The following is a 12,497-nucleotide window of genomic DNA, read 5'->3' on the forward strand; positions in this document are numbered from 1 at the left end:
AGAGAAGGGTTCGGTTTTCACTCTCGTTCCCAGCCGCTCCCCACCCCCAAACTGTGGAGGGGGCGGGGGCGCGCGCGCTCCACCACGCACGCGCCCCCACGCACGCGCTCTCCCTCCGCGCTCGCGCTCCTCCCCACCCGGGCCCGGAGGGGGCGGGGCTGCGGGCGGCCGGGGAGGGTGTGACGCCCCCGGCGCGGCGGCGGCGCTAGCGAGCGGCCGGCCGGGCGCGGGTTGCTGGGCGCGCTGCTCCGGCGGGGCCCGCTGGCACAGCCGCCTCGCGAGAGCCACCCGCCCGGCTGGAGAAGCTACGAGCACTCCGAGCGCCGGGCTCGGGGCTGCCGGCGCTGCCCTCCCGCCGCCGCCCTCCGCGCCTCCTCCGGACGGCCCCGCCCCCGTTCCCATCCCCCTCGCGCTCACCTCCTGGCTGTGCCGCGCGCGAGGCGGAGCGAGGCGCCTGCCGCTGCTGCCGCCGCCGCCACCGCCACCACCGCCGCCGCCGCCGCCGCGCTTAGGGGCGAGAGCCTGCACCCGCGCCGCCGCTGACAGGACGACCGCCGCGGGCTGCGCTTGCCCGCCTCGAGGCCCCGCCGCGCCTTTCCGGGGCGCAGATCCACCGCGGGCGTCGGAGCGCAGCGAGGTGCTCTGGGAATCGCGGGCGGCGCCGGCGGGCGGCGCGGTCCTCACTGGAGATCCCGGGGACTGGGGCTTGACCCCGAGGTGCAGCGAGCCCCTCAAAGCGGCAGGTAAGACACCGGGGAGCCGCGGAAGGAGAGGTCGCCTCAGTGACAGGGGCGTTCGCCTTCAATGCCTCCGCTCCAGGGAGAGGGGCGGGGGCGAGCGGGGAGACAGCGAAACGGGCAGCGAAGTGCCTCCGGTGTCCAAGGCGTGGGGAAGGTTGGCTCCAAATGTGGCACCCAGGGTGACTTCAGATAGGACCGGGGTTGGTTACTTCGGTGTCACCGAAGGTGTCAAGGAATTTGGCACCGAGGAGAGTCTCTGGATGACGGGGACCCAGGATGAGATGCGAGGCAGATTGCTAAACGTGGCAGAGAATGTGGTGCAGAACGAGTTGCAAAATGTGCCCCCAGAATGCAGCATAAAAAGTAGTTGTGAAATGTGCCAGGTAAGGCGCAGGGTGGGTTGGCCTGTGTGGCATTGAAATTCATGGTAGAAGTGTTATTAGTGATATTAACAGTCTCTCCTGGGAAAGGGGATGTAGTGTAAGAAAAGATTAATAAGGCTCATTGCTAGATATTTTATCACAGGAATTCGAGAGGAGCTGTGATATGCTATTTTTTTTTTTTGAGATATAGTATGTACCCACGTGAAAGAAAAAAAAAAAGCATACTGTATCTGGTTGTGAGATGGAAAAAATAGGGCTAAAATAATTCCAGGTTTCGCCGTCCGCTTGTAGAGCTGTGATATAATTGTATCCTGTCCTTTATTTCAGTTGTGGAATGTTTAAAATGGGTTTCACAAAACATAAACAATGATAATTAACATTAGGAAGATTTGGTGTTTTGGGTGTCTTTCACTCTATTCTCTGCCCTCTCCAGGAAAAGAAAAACAATAAACAAACAAACAAACAAAAAAACACCCCACCACATCTTGACCATAATTCTGAGTTCAAGATCATTAGGCAAAGGGATTTTTTTTTTTTTTTCCCTATGTGTCTCTGTCTTCCTTTTCACACAGGTGAAAATATCTGGAATGAGGAAAACAAAACAATATGGTGAACAAAAGGGATAAATTTTCAGGCATTTTGAGGGGTTGGAGCCAAAAGCTATTGCAGTGGTTAATTACAGTGAATGACAGTAGTGATATATTCTTGCGTGTTTGTGGTGTTGGGGTGGCAAGACGGGGGGGAAAAATACAGTAAATGTAGCCTAAAAAGCAGCAACATGGATACTGTCAGTGGAGCACTTCTTGCAGCGTTTCTCAGGTACATCATCTTAGGAATGAGAGCACAAGAATAAAATATTAAATATTCTTTCTCTATCTCTCTCTGTCTCTCTCTCTCCCTATAAAATTACCCACATGCTGCGAAACATTGTGACTTCCATTTAAGAAGAACATCTGCGTTTTGAGAGGATTGTCAGAAAATAGCTGGAATTTCAGAAGTAACAAAAGATAGTTGAATGAGCTGTGTAATATAACTTACATACGTATGTTCAATGAGTGTCTGTGTCCTGTGAAACCAGCAGGAATATCTGGATGTGTTCATTAGGATATAGTTAATGGTTGAGATTATAGTGTTTTATGTTGTGACTATTGTAGAGAAATTGAATTACTTGCCTGAATGTTGTTCTTATAATAACAGTAAGTAGTTTGCCAGATAATCTGAAAATCCGTACTGATTGGCTTCCTCCTGGATGCACAATTCAGCCACTGAGGGATCATTTGCTTCAAAGACAAAACTGGATTTTCCTTGGTGATTAATATTTGGGTTTTAGTGTTTTCTGTAGATACGTTACTCACCTTGAGGCAATGTTGGGGCTAAAGCAGAGAGGAGAGGGCCAGAAGAGAATAAAGAGCAGTTCTGTTGGGTCTTCCTGTTTTGTTCTGACTGGAAGCCGTGTGTACTGCCACCCCCTACCGTCTGTAGGAAGAGGTGTTGCAGAGCCCCATTCTTTTCTTGTTATCACTGCCCCCTTGTGTGAGGGAAGAAATTGATAGTTGCACTTGGGAAAACTGCTCTCATATTGTTCTTGACCGGGGTGTTACGTGGATCTCTTAGTGATCTTTTCAGAGTTGCAGGGCTTTAAACTTACTGTTAATTAGGCGCCAGATTTGATGTCTGTTTTTAATAGTATCTAGTTTTAGTCAGTAATTCAAATTTCTCAGAATGTTTTCAGTGTGTTTGGGAAGATGGTGGAGTATTATCACTAGTAGGAGAACTACTGGTGATGGCTCACCCTTATGTAGCACCTACTCTGTGCCAGTCCTGTTATACATGTTTTAACCAGTTTCAATGCCCTGTGAGGTGTGTACGGTTATTTCCATTTTCTGATGAGAAACTGAAACACAGAGATGTTCAGTAACTTGCATAGGACAGTCAAGAATCAGATTTAGCTAGCAAGCAGAAGAGTTGAGTTTCAATTCAGTAAGTAGTAAGATGCATAAATATTAAGCCTACAAATATACCAAAATTACAGTTACTTGTAGTATGAACATTTCTCTTCTGGAATTTATTTTTGTCATTTATCTCTGGAATTATGAGTAGAGGAGTATCAGTGTTTTTTATGTGGTTAAGGAGATGTTTGTGATGGAGGTTGGTTTTTGGGAGGGAACTTTAGAGGTAGAAAGTTACTTTCAGGTAGGTTGGTTTGTGTGTGTGTGTGTGTGTGTGTGTGTGTGTGTACATAGTGTGCAATAAAGGTTTACTGGTGCTTTCAAAAAATTTTTTTAATGTTTATTCATTTTTTTGAATGTTTATTCATTTTTGAGAGACAGAGACAGAGCTTGAGCGGGGGATGGGCAGAGAGCGAGGGAGACACAGAATCCGAAGCAGGCTCCAGGCTCCCAGCTGTCAGCACAGAGCCTGACGAGCTGGAACTCATGGACCTCGATATCATGACCTGAGCTGAAGTCAGACACTCAACCACTCAACTGACCGAGCCACCCTACTCGTGCTTTTAAAGAGATAGTACTATACGCACGCACACGCACGCATGCACACACACGCACGCACACACAACTAACTACTATCTCTTTAAGAGCACCAGTAAATTTACTGTAACTTTCTCAAGGAAAATTAAGGAGGAATTATCTATTTTTTCTATCTATTCACACTTTTACGATCTCTGTTTTGTTATTAAAAAGTTTTTTTTTAATATTTATTTTTGAGAGAGAGAGAGAGAGAGAGAGAGAGAGACAGAGCATTAGCGGAAGAGGGGCAGAGAAAGAGTGAGACACAGATCCCAAACAGGCTCCAGGCTCTGAGCTGTTAGCACAGAGCCCAATGCGGGGCTCAAACTCATGAACTGTGAGATTATTACCTGAGCCAAAGTTGGATGTTTAACTGACTGAGCCACCCAGATGCCCCTGATCTCTATTTTATTTTAAAAAGTAACAAAAATGGATTGGACATATATGTATATTTTACTGTTTCCATCAACAGTTGTTGGCTTAGGTTTTTCTCACACTTAAACATTTTTTTATATATATTACATATGAACTAATATTTATAAAAACGTGTAAAGAATATCACCTCTTCTACTTGTAACAATTATTTTCTTTTTTAAGCCAAACTGCCATTCTGTGATTCACATGTCTCATATAATCAAACATTTCTGTATTTTTGTATACATGTGTTGTTAAGGGAATGCAAGGTAATCTACTGATTATGGCTAAGACTTATTCAGGATGTATATTTATGTACTTTAGTATATTTAATAAATTGTTATAGACTTGATCATGCTCTGTATTTTAGGTTGGTTGGTAGTTCCTTTTAGTGTACTTCACTTATAAAGCCTAATTTGATGTTTGCATCTTTATCATAAGGTTTTTTGTTTTTTGTGTTTATTTATTTTTGAGAGAGAGAGAGCACACGAGTGGGAGTGGGACAGAGAGAGGGAGTGAGAGAATCCTAAGCAGGCTCCATGCTCCATGCAGAGCCCAACATGGGGCTTGATCCCACCACTGTGAGATCACGACCTGAGCCAAAATTCAAGAGTCGGACGCTTAACCAACTGAGCCACCCAGGTGCCCCTCTTTTCGTATTTTCTGAATGACTCTCTGTGCATTATTTTGAATGGGGAAGAAAGTAAGCCTAGAAAGAAGTACAGTAATCCCCCCTTATCTTCAGGGGATAAATTCCAAGACCCCAGGGGATGCCTGAAACTGTGCATAGTACTGAACCCTGTATATACGATGTTTTTTTTCCTATAAATACATACCTATGATAAAGTTTAATTTATAAATTAGGTATAGTAAGAGATTAACAATAATAAAATCGAACAGTTGAGCCTGGGTAGCTCAGTCGGCTAAATGCCTGACTTTGGCTCGGGTCAGATCTCATAGCTTGTGAGTTCGAGCCCTGTGTCTGGCTCTGTGCTGACAGCTCAGAGCCTGGAGCCTGCTTCAGATTCTGTGTCCCTCTCTCTTTCTGCCCCCTCCCGCTCATGCTCTCTCTCTCTCTCTCTGTCTCTCTCTCAAGAATAAATAAACATTAAAAAATTTTAAAAATACAGTAAAATAGAACACTTGTAATAGTATGTTGTAATACAGTTGTGTGAATGTAGTCTCGCAAAATATCTTATTGATTGAATTCACTCTTCTTGTAATGACATGAGATGATAAAATGCCTGTGTAATGGGATGAAGTGATGTAGGCAGTGTGATGTGGCCTTAGGTTACTATTGACCTTCTGACTAAGTATCAGAAGGAGGAGCTTCTAGACTGTGGGTGGATTAGCAGGGACTACTGTACACTAAACCAATACTAGTTCTAAAAAGTGAATATTAGGGTAGTTGATACTGATTAGATGTAAGGTAGAACAAGTGTGCCTAAAAGAAATGCATCAAATTTCTTTCCTTGTCATATTTGTTTCCTTTACAATATAATTAAAATTGAATTTCTGAGACATACTGATTAGCCATAGTAGTTGAATGTACTTACAAAGAATCACAGAATGTTAGCTGGAATATTTTTACTCAGGATTCCAAGATTTTATTTCAGGGAGCTAGAACAGGCTGTTGCAGATGGCTGTTTACTTTTCCAGTACTAGTCTGACCAAAGTAACAAATATAAAATAGTTTGGAAACTAGTTTAATTATTTGGACTTTTTTTCCCCCTTTGTGAATGAATTGAAGCTCAGCGTTGTCATATCTGCTGAGTGCCTGTAGTTAACAAATACTATTATTAGTTGGAGAGAAGGCACTATATAAATATACTGTATAAATAAATAGTCTTTGTTATAATACCATGAAAACTGTCACTTGGCTTGTTTGAGTAGCATCTTTTGTATTACATGAAAATTGTTTACAATAAAAAAATGAGGGGCTCCTGGGTGGCTCAATCGGTTAAGCATCCGACTTTGGCTCAGGTCATGATCTCATGATTTGAGTCCATCATTTGACTCTGCACTGATAGTGCAGAGCCTGCTTGGGATTCTCTCTCTCTCCCCCTCCCCCGTGTGTGTGTGTGTGTATGTGTGTGTGTGTGTGTGTGTGTTCACGTGTGCACTCTCTCTCAAAATAAACTTTAAAAAAATGAGTTGAGATGTTTATATGATGATGGAGGGTACCTATGCCTGGTGAGTCTCTTTAAAATTCTCTGGAGGGGTACCTGGGTGGCTCAGTCAGTTAAGCGTCCTGCTCCTGGTTTCGGCTCATGTCATGATCTCATGGTCGTGGGTTCTAGCCCTGCATTGGGCTCTGTGCTGACAGCACGGAGCCTGCTTGGAATTCTCTCTCCCTCTCTCTATGCCCCTCCCCTGCTCACACACACACACACACACTCTCTCTCTCTCTCTCTCAAAATAAATAAACTTAAAAAAAAGAAGATTCTATGGAAAGAAATAGGTTAAAAGAAGAGCTTAAAGATTTATAGCTTTATTTTTCCAGCCAATGGCCCTTTTCCTTTCTTTTAGAGGTATTTTACCTCGAGTGTTTAAGATTCCAGGTAATATTAGATGGAGAACAAAAAATTGGGGCCTAAATTTTAAAAGGTTAAACAGGGTAAGGATGCAATAAATGGAAAAAGTTTCTGATAGGGATTGTTCTTATTCCAGAAATTTCTAAGTAATTACAATACCATAATTATTTCTGGAAACAAATTATTAGGTCAGTTTATTTTATTTAACAAAAATATAAGTCTTTAGAAAGTTGTGTTTGTGGATGTTTTTAGTGTGAGATAAGTTGCTTTTTTATGGGCCACACATTACAAAAATATCTTATTATGTTCAGCCTCTGTTTGTCCTTGAATAGTTGAAGGTAAACTTGACTGAGTTTAAGAGGCAAAAAAATTAAGTTGGTATTAGTTTTAATCATGCTTTTGCCTTACGCTTTTCTTCCCCATAATACTAACTTCTGCCTTTATCCAGTGCATAGTATATATATTCTATCTCTCAAACTTCTTCCTTTTTATCAGAACTCGAGATATTCTGATGTCATTTATTTTATTTTTTTAATTTTTTTAATGTTTATTTTTGAGAGAGTGAGCACACGCGTGACCGAGAAGGCAGGAGACGGGGAGAGAGAGAGGGAGAGACAGAATCCGAAGCAGACTCCAGGCTCTGAGCCATCAACACAGATCCTGATGCGGAGCTCAAACCCATGTGAGATCATGACCTGAGCTGAAGTTGGAATGCTTAACCGACTAAGGCACCACGTTGCCCCTATTCTGATGTCATTTAAACTGAGTAGTTGCATTATAGTGAATAATCTTGTTGGTATGTTTAAAAAAAATCCATTTGCCCTGTAGACATCTTTACTTTTTAATGTCAAATTTATGTACCTTTTTTCCATAGGTACTTTGCTGCCAGAGTGATCTTTCTAACATGGCCATCTGATCATGTCATTCTTTTCTTCAGAATCTTATTGTGGCACCTCATCACTTAATGTATAAAATGGAAACTCCTTAGCAAGCCATGTGAGGTCCTTCATGATGATCTGATTTTTGCCTCCTTTTTAGACTCCTTGCCTGCTTCATTCTTCTTCAAAGTTCTATGCATTAGGAGATATGTGTGGAGAAATATATATACATATACACAACATCAGGAATATTATTCAGAGTAACTTCTGGACTGTCGTTGAAACAAACTCTAAAGATAAACCAAATTTTGTTCCTTATTTATTTCCTGAGTTGGGGGAGGAAGATTAGAAGGTTCTCTGTGTGAACTGAAGCAAACTACAGTGCATGGGCCAAATGCAGCCCAATGTCTGTTTTTGTCTGACCTGCAAGCTAAGATTGTTTTTTTTTTTAATTTTTTTTTTTCAACGTTTTTATTTATTTTTGGGACAGAGAGAGACAGAGCATGAACGGGGGAGGGGCAGAGAGAGAGGGAGACACAGAATCGGAAACAGGCTCCAGGCTCCGAGCCATCAGCCCAGAGCCTGATGCGGGGCTCGAACTCACGGACTGCGAGATCGTGACCTGGCCGAAGTCGGACGCTTAACCGACTGCGCCACCCAGGCGCCCCAAGATTGGTTTTTTATAGTTTTAAATAGTTGAAAAGATATCAAAAGAAGAATGCTTTGTGACATGTGAAAATTATAGGAAATTCAAATTCACGCCCTGAAGAAAGTTTATTGGCATATTGCCATACTCAATCATTTACATATTGGTTATAGCTGTTTTCTGAGTATAGCCACAGAGTTGGGTAGTTTCTAAAGAGACCGTATAGCCCACAAAACCTGAGTATTTACTATTTAGCCCAACTAACTGATACTAACTTTATTAACTGATAGAAGTTACCAGTCGTTAGTTTATACTATAAATGGTCATTGACTATCATGAATTGGAGATAGACCAACTATGTCTGTTGAAGGCCTTTCAGGGCATAATTGCTTCTGTCTATCTACTGAGAAAAGATTGGCTACTTTGCCTTCATAGGGATTTATCTGACAGTCTCCTGTTGTGTCTCCATTTGACACCCATATTATGTCTAACTCTGAAGAAATTTCTTCCAGAGTATATTAATTGACTATTCCTTTTTCTCAAAAGAGGTATCCCAAGTGAAGAGTTTTAGAGCATGGCATATAAGAAGATTTTTCTTTTTCCAAGTCTCTCATATGCATATTTTGCATTAAAAAAGATCATTGTTATATGAAAAAAACCTTGATTTTTTAAATATTAGTTTGCTATATGGATACCTTGTGTTTAAGGTTTATGAGTTCAGTTAGATTACTTATATTGGAAAAATTGGGAGGGGTTATGCAGTATATTAACACATTAGATCATTTGCTTAAATATTTATTGACTACCTGCTATGTATAAGTAGTTACTTTTACTATTGGAGTCTTTCAGTTGAAGGTGGACATTTCAAATTCTTACTTAATAAAAGCTAATAGTGTAATTCAGAATTCTGTGTCCTCATATCCATTCTGCCTCGGGGGAAAATATGGTTTAAGAAAATCCAGTGTGTTACAGTTTGTCACTTCCCTAAAGTTTCATTAGCCAGTGTTGATAAGTTTTACTGTTTTCATTAGGTGGCAAGGTATTATGAAAAGGAAAACAGTGATTTGTACATTCCTTCTTATAAATACCAGCAAGTGTTGCAAACCTAAAATTCACAAAGAAAAGTATATAAACAATAGTAGTGGACAACTTATTCCAGATACCTTTGGACTAGGTATCCTTGTTTATTTCCTTCCTCTAATACTTGCATTATCTAATACTTGCATTAATACTTGCATTATCATATCTGATTATATCAGTTGACATCTCATTATAGAGATTGACAACTTGAAGAAATATGGCAACAGGTTTTTATTGCCATGGAAACCCCTCCTATGGATCCAGCCTTATGAGTGGATTAGTTAGTTATTAAACTTGGAAATGGGATGGGGTATCTAGAGGTTGTGATTCAATCATCTTAGCCATAGAGAATCTGCCTCAGATCTTAGTCAATTCCTTCTGCCTAAATGAAGGAAGTCTCTTCTTAGCACTTTGCAATCTTGGGTTGTGGGGTCCCACAATGTCTAGCCCTAGCTGCTGAAATTTGGTAAGGCAAAAAGCTAGTCAGGCTATGGAAGCTTAATGTGTATTTGTTGTTACTCTAGAATTAGTTCTGTTCAAATCCCAAGGAATTCTGTAGGGCTCCCTTGGATTGGGAATTAGGGTGAATGAAGGTAATTCGTTTTATTAGGATATGTGGGATGAAGATTTACTACATAATCAGAGAATACATACAGCATCAGAGAATCTTAACTCTTCCTTTTTGGGGTTTTGAAGAGGAAGAAAGACTTCCTTTGGAAGTTGTTACAAACATTCCTTTATGATAGGATGACAATACTATTTATGTAAGAAGCTTTTGAAATTCTACAATCATGAGACCCATTTTATAGTAGACCATGAATTTGTGAGTTTTTGAATCATGAAAACATTCAAATTATTGCTCTGTCACTCACTAGATGTATGAGGGGCTAAAATCTATCTTGTAGGGTTTTGATGATGACAATGAAATAATCACTGACAATCCTTAGGACCATGTCTAGTGCTTAAGGAACGGTAATTTTTATTAGACCTTGGAAGGCATCCTGAATTTCTCTTTTTTGATGTGTGCTTGACCCAACTCCTTTCCAGAGTGTTTTACTAGCATTGTCAGTACAGCTTTTCCTTGTCTTGTCTCGCTCTCCTTTTCAGCCTTGCAAGGCATTTAAAAGACCCATGGTTAATCCAGCTACTGATTTATTTTGTATCCTGAAATTTTCTTTTATGAAAGATTTGATGAGAGCTGAGAGAATTCTTAAATAACTGTAAACTTTAAAGATTCTTATAGAAGTGAGATGCTGTTGGGCAGACTCCTGGTGTGCATACCTTTTGGGCTGTTTCCCTTTAAGTACCACAAGCTTGACAAAAATTAGTTTTTAATCTCCTCCATAAAAGAGCAAACAGTGGCATTTCTTTGAGACAGTGAGCCCAAGTTCTTTTTTTCAATTCGATCACGTAAATGTTTTCAATTTTTATAAACATTTCTCACATTTGTTAATAACTGGAATTTTCTATGATAACTTTATCCATCACCCACGTCACATGTTGGTAGCTTTTTGTAATTTTTCTTTTTAAAAAAGTTGTAGGTGGCAATCAGTTAAGTGGTTGCTACTTTTTTGTGTGATTTGCTTAATAAAAATGGCCTTGTTTATTTACAATGTAAAATAATACATTAGGAAAAGTTTGCCTCTCTTTAGTATAGCTATAACAAGTTAACTATTCAAAATCCCATTTTTTCCTGAGTTTTAATTACTTCTGTGACATTTTGCCCATTTATGCTGATCAGTGTATCATGCATATAATTATTCATTGAATATTTTTTTTACTCACTTTTTCTTAGTTTTATCCTTATTTGTCAAAATATCCATGAACTGATAAGTTTGTGCTAGTTATAAGTTTGTGCTGGTTATAAAATAAAAACTAGTTCATCATGAGGTCATCTTGCTTAATGTACTTGAGAAAGGCCATTCTTATGCAGCTTTGGTTCCAGATTGGATTATTTTGTATTTTTAAATAAATGAACTTCATAATGATTCCTCTCCTTGCTTACATAATTTAATTCTAATTTTGTCTTTGGATGTATTAAAGGTAGACATTTATTAGTTGTCAACAAATGTTAATTGTCATTACTTTTAATCTCCTCACCCTCCCAACCCATTCTAGCTTTATAAAAAAATTATAAAGGTAATTCTCTGCTTGCAACCCTGAAAATAAACAAACTAGGGTGAATAAAGGAAAAGTTAGTATTTTCCCTTCCCCTCGGGTCTCTCCCTTCTCTAGTTTTCCTCCTTGGTGTAGCCAACATTAACGAACACTGAGTATTTTTCAGCATCTTTTTCTCACTCAAAAACACATAAGTATGTACACATACCTATACAGGCTTTTTGTAACTTGCTTTATTCATTTACAAACATATCATGGTATCTCTCCAGTGTAGTAAATGGAACTCTAATTGTAAAAAGCTCAATAACATTCTATAGGGTACCACACCATAATTTATTCTGTTGTTATGTAACGGATATTAAGATTCTTTCTTTCCTTCTTTCTTTTCTTTTCTTTCTTTCTTTCTTTCTTTCTTTCTCTCTCTCTCTCTCTCTCTCTTTCTTTCTTTCTTTCTTTCTCTTTTCTCTCTCTCTCTCTCTCTTTCTTTCTTTCCTGTTACAAACATTAGTCCATTCTTACTCATGACCAGAGAAACAAACATTCTATATTAAATGTTGACAAGATAAAACTAGTAGTATATTTAAAAGATAATACATCAGGGGCACCTGGGTGGCTCAGTCAGTTAAGCGGTTAAGTGTCCGACTTTGGCTCAGGCCATGGTCTCCTGGTTTGTGAGTTCGAGCCCCACTTCGGAGCCTGGAGCCTGCTTTGCCTGCTTTGTATTCTTTGTCTCCTTCTCTCTCTGCCCCTCCCCCACTTGTGCTCTGTCTCTATCAAAAATAAATGTAAAAAAAAAAAGTTTAAAAGATAATACATCAGTGTTTATTCCAAGAAGGCAGGGACAGTTAAATAGTAACATAATTTAACATATTAACAGATTACAAGATAAAAACTATATGAGTATCTCTCTCTTTTTGGATGAGTTGGAGGACTTTGTATTGTATTTAGACAAAATAGCATAGGGAAATGCCTGCCCATGCAGATAGTAGTCCAAGTTTTGTACAGTTCTTTGACCCTCAAGGTGATAAGCAGAAGCCTTTTTTTCCAGAGTCTTTGTGGAGACTTTGTGGGGCCTTTCTGCTTTGACCTTGGCCTAACTACAGGACTTTGGTTGCTAAAGCCTGGTACCTTTGACATATGGAAATAAGTATACTTCCTGAGACTGGGATGGATGATAAG

General features: G+C 40.2%; 1 protein-coding gene across 7 annotated transcripts in view; it reads left to right on the forward strand.

The window, feature by feature from the left end:
• Positions 1–644: 644 nt before the first annotated feature.
• Positions 645–12,497, forward strand: part of TANC2 (tetratricopeptide repeat, ankyrin repeat and coiled-coil containing 2) — a 384,022-nt gene continuing 372,169 nt past the window's right edge. For all 7 annotated transcript variants that reach the window (XM_043584928.1, XM_043584929.1, XM_043584930.1 and 4 more), the window contains exon 1: positions 645–743. The gene's annotated coding sequence lies outside the window, so the exon portion shown is untranslated. The remainder of the gene's footprint in view (positions 744–12,497) is intronic.

The sequence above is a fragment of the Prionailurus bengalensis genome, chromosome E1 (assembly GCF_016509475.1).
Source record: "Prionailurus bengalensis isolate Pbe53 chromosome E1, Fcat_Pben_1.1_paternal_pri, whole genome shotgun sequence".
Classification (NCBI taxonomy): Eukaryota; Metazoa; Chordata; class Mammalia; order Carnivora; family Felidae; genus Prionailurus; species Prionailurus bengalensis.